The following is a 7224-nucleotide window of genomic DNA, read 5'->3' on the forward strand; positions in this document are numbered from 1 at the left end:
TTTTGTTTCCCTTCTGGTGACTGATGATGTCAGGAGAGGGGGCGTCTTGGCATGAGACTTTGGGTGCTCAGAGCAGAGGGAGATGGCAGCCAAGGAAGAAAGATGAGCTAATAATGTGGCCAGCAGTTTAGGACACCAAACAAAAAGACCCATTTCCTCTAGCTCACTGCAAAGTAAAACATTCTCTTGCCACACACACCTTACACTCTGAAAGATACATACATTAGCAGTTACTTGGTAGCTGAATGCCTATAGAAAGAGAAAAAAAGGACAATTGGTAGAAATGCTTTCCCTGGATCTCATTTAGCCATTTTTGCACCTTCTTTACTCAGGGCACAGCTCCTTGAATAATGAACTCGCTGCAAGAGGAAGAACTAATTCAACTTAAGTTTATGGCATCTAGTCAAAGTGGTGATTTATGTGAGTGGAAGAGTCTTAGAGGCTCTCATGCCACTGCTACACACCTGTTCCACAAGCAGATGGATGCTGGAACTCTGCTTTGTGTCCCTTGGAAGTCCCTTGTCAGCCTCCAACTCTAGCAAGAGCCAAGGGAATCGGGAATATATGAATAAGGACAGAAAGGGAATCAGTGCAAATGTTATCCTGGCTTCTGCCTACCATTCCATTGTTTAGGTTCTTACAGACACTATAATAGTGACAGCATCACAATTTTGAAATTATTCAGAGGACTGAAGACAAGTCACATCCACTGTTCTTGCAGCATAATGTTGGAAAATCAGAAATTACTTGTCTCTATATAAGGAGAAGTTTAAAAATGCAGCAATATGTATTATAGACTATGATGTGATCATTTAAAAAATGAAGCATATTTCTATGTATGCCTGTAATATATTGAATAAAACAGAATAATATGAATGATTCCATATTTATTTAAGGAAAACCAAGATGTCTGCATGACTTTACACAGGCATATTCAGGAATATAGAAAATTAAACCATCAAGTTAATTACCTTTGAGGGACAGAGCTGAGAGAGGGGGGTGGGGACTTTAATTTTAACACACACACACACACACACACACACACACACACACACACACACACAACATAAAAAAAGTCCTTCCCACCAACAGTGCAAGAGGGTTCCTGTTTCGTGCCCCCATGTTTATAGTGGCACTTCCAACAATAGCCAAATTATGGAAAGAGCCTAAATGTCCACCAACTGACGAATGGATAAAGAAGATGTGGTTTATATATACAATGGAATACTACTTGGCAATGAGAAAGAATGAAATCTGGCCATTTGCAGCAACATGGATGGAACTGGAGAGTGTTATGCTAAGTGAAATAAGTCAGTGAGAGAAAGACAGATACTATATATGTTTTCACTCATATGTGGATCTTGAGAAATTTAACAGAAGACCATGGGGGAGGAAAAGGGGGAGAGAAAGGTACAGAGAGGGAGGGAGGCAAACCATAAGAGATTCTTGGATACTGAGAACAAACTAAGGGTTGATGGGGGATGGGGGAGAGGGGAAAGTGGGTGACAGGCACTGAGGAGGGCACTTGTTGGGATGAGCACTGGGTGTTGTATGGAAACCAATTTGCCAATAAATTAAATAAATAAATAAATAAATAAATAAATAAAGCCCTATGCAAACAGTATGGAGGCTCCTCAAAAAATTAAAAATAGAACTACCCTATGACCCAGCAATTGCACTACTAGGTATTTACCTAAGCGATACAGGTGTGCTATTTTGAAGGGGCACAGGTACCCCAATGTTTATAGCAGCACTATCGACAATAGCCAAAGTATGGAAAGAGCCCAAATGTCCATCGATGGATGAAGCGATAAAGAAGATGAGGCATATATATATACAATGGAGTATTACTCAGCAATCAAAAAGAATGAAATCTTGCCATTTGCAACTAGACCAAATCAAAAAGAATGAAATCTTGCCATTTGGATGGAACTAGAGGATATTATGCTAAGCAAAATTAGTCAGAGAAAGACAGATATCATATGACTTCACTCATATGAGGACTTTAAGATACAAAACAGATGAACATAAGGGAAGGGAAGCAAAAATAATATAAAAACAAGGAGGGGGACATAACATAACAGACTCTTAAATACAGAGAACAAACTGAGTGTTCCTGGAGGGGTTGGGAGTGGGGGGAATGGCTAAATGGGTAAGGGGCATTAAGGAAGACACTTGTTGGTGTGAGCACTGGGTGTTATACATAGGGGATGAATCACTGGAATCTACTCCTGAAACCATTATTGCACTATATGCTAACTAACTTGCATGTAGTTAATTAATTAATTGATTTATTTAAAAGTCCTATGCAAAAGCAAACAAAAAGTAATAGTTGCTTCTCTTCAAATGATCATAATGTCCCTTCTTTCTTCCCTTCCTTCTTTCATTTCTACAAACATTGCTGAGATAATTCCTCTGACAAACCAGACATGGCCTCTGCCCTCAAGGAGAGTTTGTAATCTAGGAGGGGAGACACATGGACATTACAACGTACATGATCATTACAATGCACGTGATCATGGCATTAATAGAGGCCTGTGCAAAGAGCTAATGGAGCACACTTCCAGGGATGACTAACGTCTGTTGGAAGAGCTGAGGAAGCCTCTGCACTTAAGCAGAGTAGAATTGTCCTTGCGGAATAAACAGGACAGGAATGGAGTCGAGGGCAGTTGGAGAAGACTGTGTAGGCACAAAAAGTATGAAAGAGCAGTGCCTTCTCCAGAAAGTGTGAGTACATGGACATTGCTGGTGGAGGGCCAGAGAGCTGGTTAGACTGTAAAGAAAGGGTCGCATGGTTTATTCTAAGCCTGAAAAAATCAGACTTGTACTTTAGGATCATCTCTCTGGCAATGCCATGGAGCAAGGTTTGGAGGAGCTCAAGTAGGAAGCTGTCTGGAGCATCTAACGCAAGACATGATGCGGGCCTCAACCAAGGCAATGATAGTAGGACAGAGTGCAAGTGGGAACCTGGGATAATTTGGGGGACAGAACCGGTAGAATTTGGGCCATCAATCTGATGTGGAGGTTGTAAAATCTGAACACTGGGGAAGAATGAATATAATTCTTTCTGCCAGGGCTCTGTATCAAATGTTCCCTCCATCTACTTCCCAAGGATGTGGGACACCATACAAGTCCACGTGCCTCTTTCCTGGCAAGTGGAGCTTTTTCTTCATTTCAGCTTCAGGTGCCCTGTCGGTGAAGACTACACAAAGACCTGAAGAAGATGCTGAGGGATCTTGGAGTCTCATCTCAGTGCTGCCCCAGACAGATTCTGAGCAAGTCATGTGCCTTCTCGAGACTCAGTTTCCCCATTTGTAAGATTTGTAAAACTGGACCAGATGACTTCTGATGTCCCTTTCAGTTCTAAGCTTCTTTGATTCTAACTTTATTAAATATTGTCAGATTGGGGGAAAAATTCTATTGTGACTTTGGATAATTCTGTGGTTCTCAAAGACTATTTTGTGCCATTTTTCCCCTAAGAATGCATTCAATCTAACTTCCATTTAATCCATGACACTTAGTCCACACTCAAAGCTTCACAAATACCATGTTTTATCCTCAAAATAAGTGGTGAACTATGTAGAGTATGTTTTATAGCTTGTTTATAACTGTTGCATGAAGGATTAGAGAAAACAAATAAATTCATCTCAGAGCTAAATATTGCTTTGAAAACTGAAACTAAGACTTAAAAATTACTCCTATTATTTTACATGAAGATCAGTTTCCCTACCTCTCCAGCTTATATACCCATCTCTTTCCTCTGGATTTCAGCATTTTTGCTTGTGTTACTTGATCAACAACTTTATTGTTAATTATTTTAGGGGTAGACACTTCATCTCATCTTGATTGTGAATCTCTTGGGGGCAGGAATGATGAACTTGGATTTTGTTTTATTTTACTTTATTTTATTTTTTATATTTTTCATAGGGGCATGGACAATGACTTGTCTACTGAAAGGCCTTTGTACAAATGTTCTGAAGAAAGAGAAATCTAAGACAGTTTAGATTAATTCATCAAAAAAATTTGAAATCACCATCTGAATGTCAGAAACTGTGTTAAGCATGGGGGATTGAGAGATAAATAGAACAGAATCCTTGCTTTCATGGAGTTCAGTCTTGTGGGCATGACAGACCCATAAACAGTGGACTGCAGACACAGTATTTTATACATAATGCATTATCTATGTACACCAATCTTCGATGCCCAGAAAGGATATATATCTTTTGAGATTTACCTGGTATGGTTTTAGTATTTTTACTGTAGCTGTTCAGTAGCTAGTTCTTTATGCCCTGGAGAGCTACCTTTGGGGCAGAAATTGTGGCAGTGAAGAACTTTGCAGGGACTCCCTTTGCATTTCTGTGAACAAGAGACAATGTATTTAATGCATTTAACTTACTGTCACTTCTGCAAAGAGAACTCCTTGGGTCCCTTTGCAATTATCCTTGAAACCCTTCATGGTCTGTGGACTCTCACAGCTGGAAGGGGTTTTAGAGGCCATTCATCCATTTCCTGCCTGGGAGAAATCCTCCTTAGGGTATCCCTGGCAATCACTCAGTCTCTGCTTGAATATTTCTGACAGAGCTCACTGTTCCTCCAGGCAACTCATTTCTCATCCGGCTGCTGATACATATGATTGGTGCCCAGCAAATGTTGGTTGGAAGAAATGATATTGAACAACATACCCTCCACCGATACTTGTTATCTTCTGCAGAACAACAAAGAACACATCTACCCTCTCTTCTACTCAAGAGTTCTTGAATATTCAAAACAGTGGCTTTTGCTTCTCTGGAACCTACTCATCTCCAGGCATTCTGGAGTCTTATTTCTTTTTTTTTTTTTCCAACGTTTATTTATTTTTTGGGACAGAGAGAGACAGAGCATGAATGGGGGAGGGGCAGAGAGAGAGGGAGACACAGAATCAGAAACAGGCTCCAGGCTCTGAGCCATCAGCCCAGAGCCTGACGCAGGGCTCGAACTCATGGACCGTGAGATCGTGACCTGGCTGAAGTCGGACGCTTAACCAACTGCGCCACCCAGGCGCCCCCTGGAGTCTTATTTCAAACGCCTCTTCATATGATACAGCATCCAGGCATGATGGAGAGAACCTATATTGTAACTATTCCTCTCTACTGTCTAGTTTTTTGATGACCTTGCTTTAAGAGGCTACGGTTTTCTAGAGTCTAGGTTATGGACTGATCAGTGCTAACTCAGGCAGGAAGACCTTTACATCATTCATCTGTTTGCTATATTTCTATTAATGAAGCCTAGACCAGTATTTTCCCTTTTTAGCCATCACAACACACTCATGTTGGATTTGGCATCAGCTAAAACCAATGACTCCCAAGACTGGGTCTTCGGCAGGTTTGAGAAGTATCTTTCTAGCCAAGTTCCTGACAACAGTACGGAGTCGGGGAAGGCGAAGTCAAAGAATGGCTGGCACACTACTAGAGACTGCCTTCGGGTTTATCATTACCCTCTCGGTAAGGACTAAAACAGACAAGGGAAATAACAGACCAATTAGCAGAGTCCAGGTTTGGAGAATTCCTTAGAACTCCTCGATTTTACGTACCCAACACACATAAATGATGAAGTCCCTCAAGCAAGACTGGCAACAAAGGACCCATTTGTCCTTTCATAGTCTGAACTTTCTATAAATGGCCTTGCACTTTTGACCATCAGTCATTTTAAAACAGGTCTGAGGGTTCACAAGTTACTTAAGCCCTGAATTGACTAATGGACATTTCAAACGTAGCAAGTAGCACAAATCAACTTAAATCAGATTTTTTAAAAACCCAAATTTTGTATTCTTCATCCCTCTTTTGGGGAAAATATTTGCTAAAAGGAGCATCACCCTGGAGTGGCAAGTATCACCAAAAGGAAAGCGTTGCTCTGGACGTACGATCCACCCACCGCTTTGAGTCGCCCTGCATTGGGCTCTGGCTGAGCAACGGAGGCGTGCAGGGTCAGAATAGGCTCGTGTCAGCCAGATCCTAGGGCGTCCACGTGAGGCGTGGGGTCGTGGGCTCACTTTTGACCTCCAGGAGGACCAGCCAGGACGTGAAGATAAATAAAAGGGGAAGAAATTTTGTGCCCCACGTTGTTGAGGCCAGGGCTGGAAGCGATTTCAGGAGAGGTCTTATGACCTCCCTAAAATCCACCTCTCTCCACCACGCACTCAGCCCAGGTCAGCGATGCAACATTCTGTTAGGAGGAAACTGTATCCACGTTGGGTTGTGAGGACAGAGCGGTTCAGAGCACTTTCCTCCAGTCCGCGCTCACACTCAGCCTCTCTCTCTCCTCTGACCACACTTCTACTACATGCATTCTCTGCTCTGCACCTCCCTTGACCCCGCTCCGCACCACATTCTTTCCCCACAGCCCCAGAGCCTTTGGCCCGCCAGCGTCCACCCCCCACCCCCACCCCGGCCTTACTTGGTCCCCACGCGGGCAGAAGGTGGGAGGAGCTGCATCGGGCTAGCGCAGACTTGCCGGGCGGCCGCTGCGGGACACTCACTCCAACACCCCGCCCGCAGGCCCGCCCGCGCGGGCCGGGGACCACGCCCTCCTCCAGTCGCTAGGGAAACTCTGTCCACCCTTTTTGTGACTCCGGACCTGCAAGAACTTGGGCTCTGGACCGGTCCAAACCACCTTTCACACCAGATCCTAGATCCTCACACCAGATCACACCAGATCCTCTTCCCTTTGCTCCAATTCAATCGCCCCAGAGTTGAAGGACATCCCAAGGATGGGGAGATTAGAGTTCACCCAATTGCCCTAGGCTCCTGAAATTATCCCTACTTTCTCCCTCTTCAAAAGTCTGTGGTTACCAGAAGCTCACAGCAAAAGTTCTGGATATAATATATTCAGATGAACACTTCTTGAGCATTTGCTCTGCATCAGGTTTTAAGTGCATGAAAACTAAGGGAAGTTATAGTTGAATGACAGTAGCAGGGCCTGGAAGAATACAGTCTGCTTGATAGAGGAAACATTCAAAAAAAGCTTTTTGAAAGAGCAGAGTTGAACTGGATTCTTCAAGGCCAAATAGGAATTAGCAATGTAAAGCAGGCAAACAAGAGCCAGGGTAAAAGCCCAGAGCGAGGGGTAACAACATGGTATCTTAGGTGCTGGCACAGTCCAGAGCAGGAGACCAGGTTGAAGAAGCAGGCAGGGAACAGCCAAATGGGAAACATCTTGCGAACTGAATGTTCATGCTCAGATTTTAGA

General features: G+C 43.2%; 1 protein-coding gene across 6 annotated transcripts in view; it reads right to left on the reverse strand.

Moving 5' to 3' along the window:
• The window catches only part of DYRK4 (dual specificity tyrosine phosphorylation regulated kinase 4), a 49953-nt gene extending 43418 nt beyond the window's left edge, over positions 1-6535 (reverse strand). For 4 of the 6 annotated variants that reach the window (XM_040462791.1, XM_040462790.1, XM_040462787.1 and 1 more), the window contains exons 1-2: positions 6433-6535; positions 4235-4356 (exon numbers count right to left, since the gene is read on the reverse strand). The gene's annotated coding sequence lies outside the window, so the exon portion shown is untranslated. Of the gene's footprint in view, positions 1-464; positions 536-4234; positions 4357-5910; positions 6194-6432 lie in introns of those variants that run through there. The other 2 variants (XM_040462789.1, XM_040462788.1) reach the window with 2 other exon arrangements.
• Between the last annotated feature and the right edge of the window lie 689 nt (positions 6536-7224).

This window comes from Herpailurus yagouaroundi, unplaced genomic scaffold (assembly GCF_014898765.1).
Source record: "Herpailurus yagouaroundi ecotype Mexico unplaced genomic scaffold, PumYag 355, whole genome shotgun sequence".
Classification (NCBI taxonomy): Eukaryota; Metazoa; Chordata; class Mammalia; order Carnivora; family Felidae; genus Herpailurus; species Herpailurus yagouaroundi.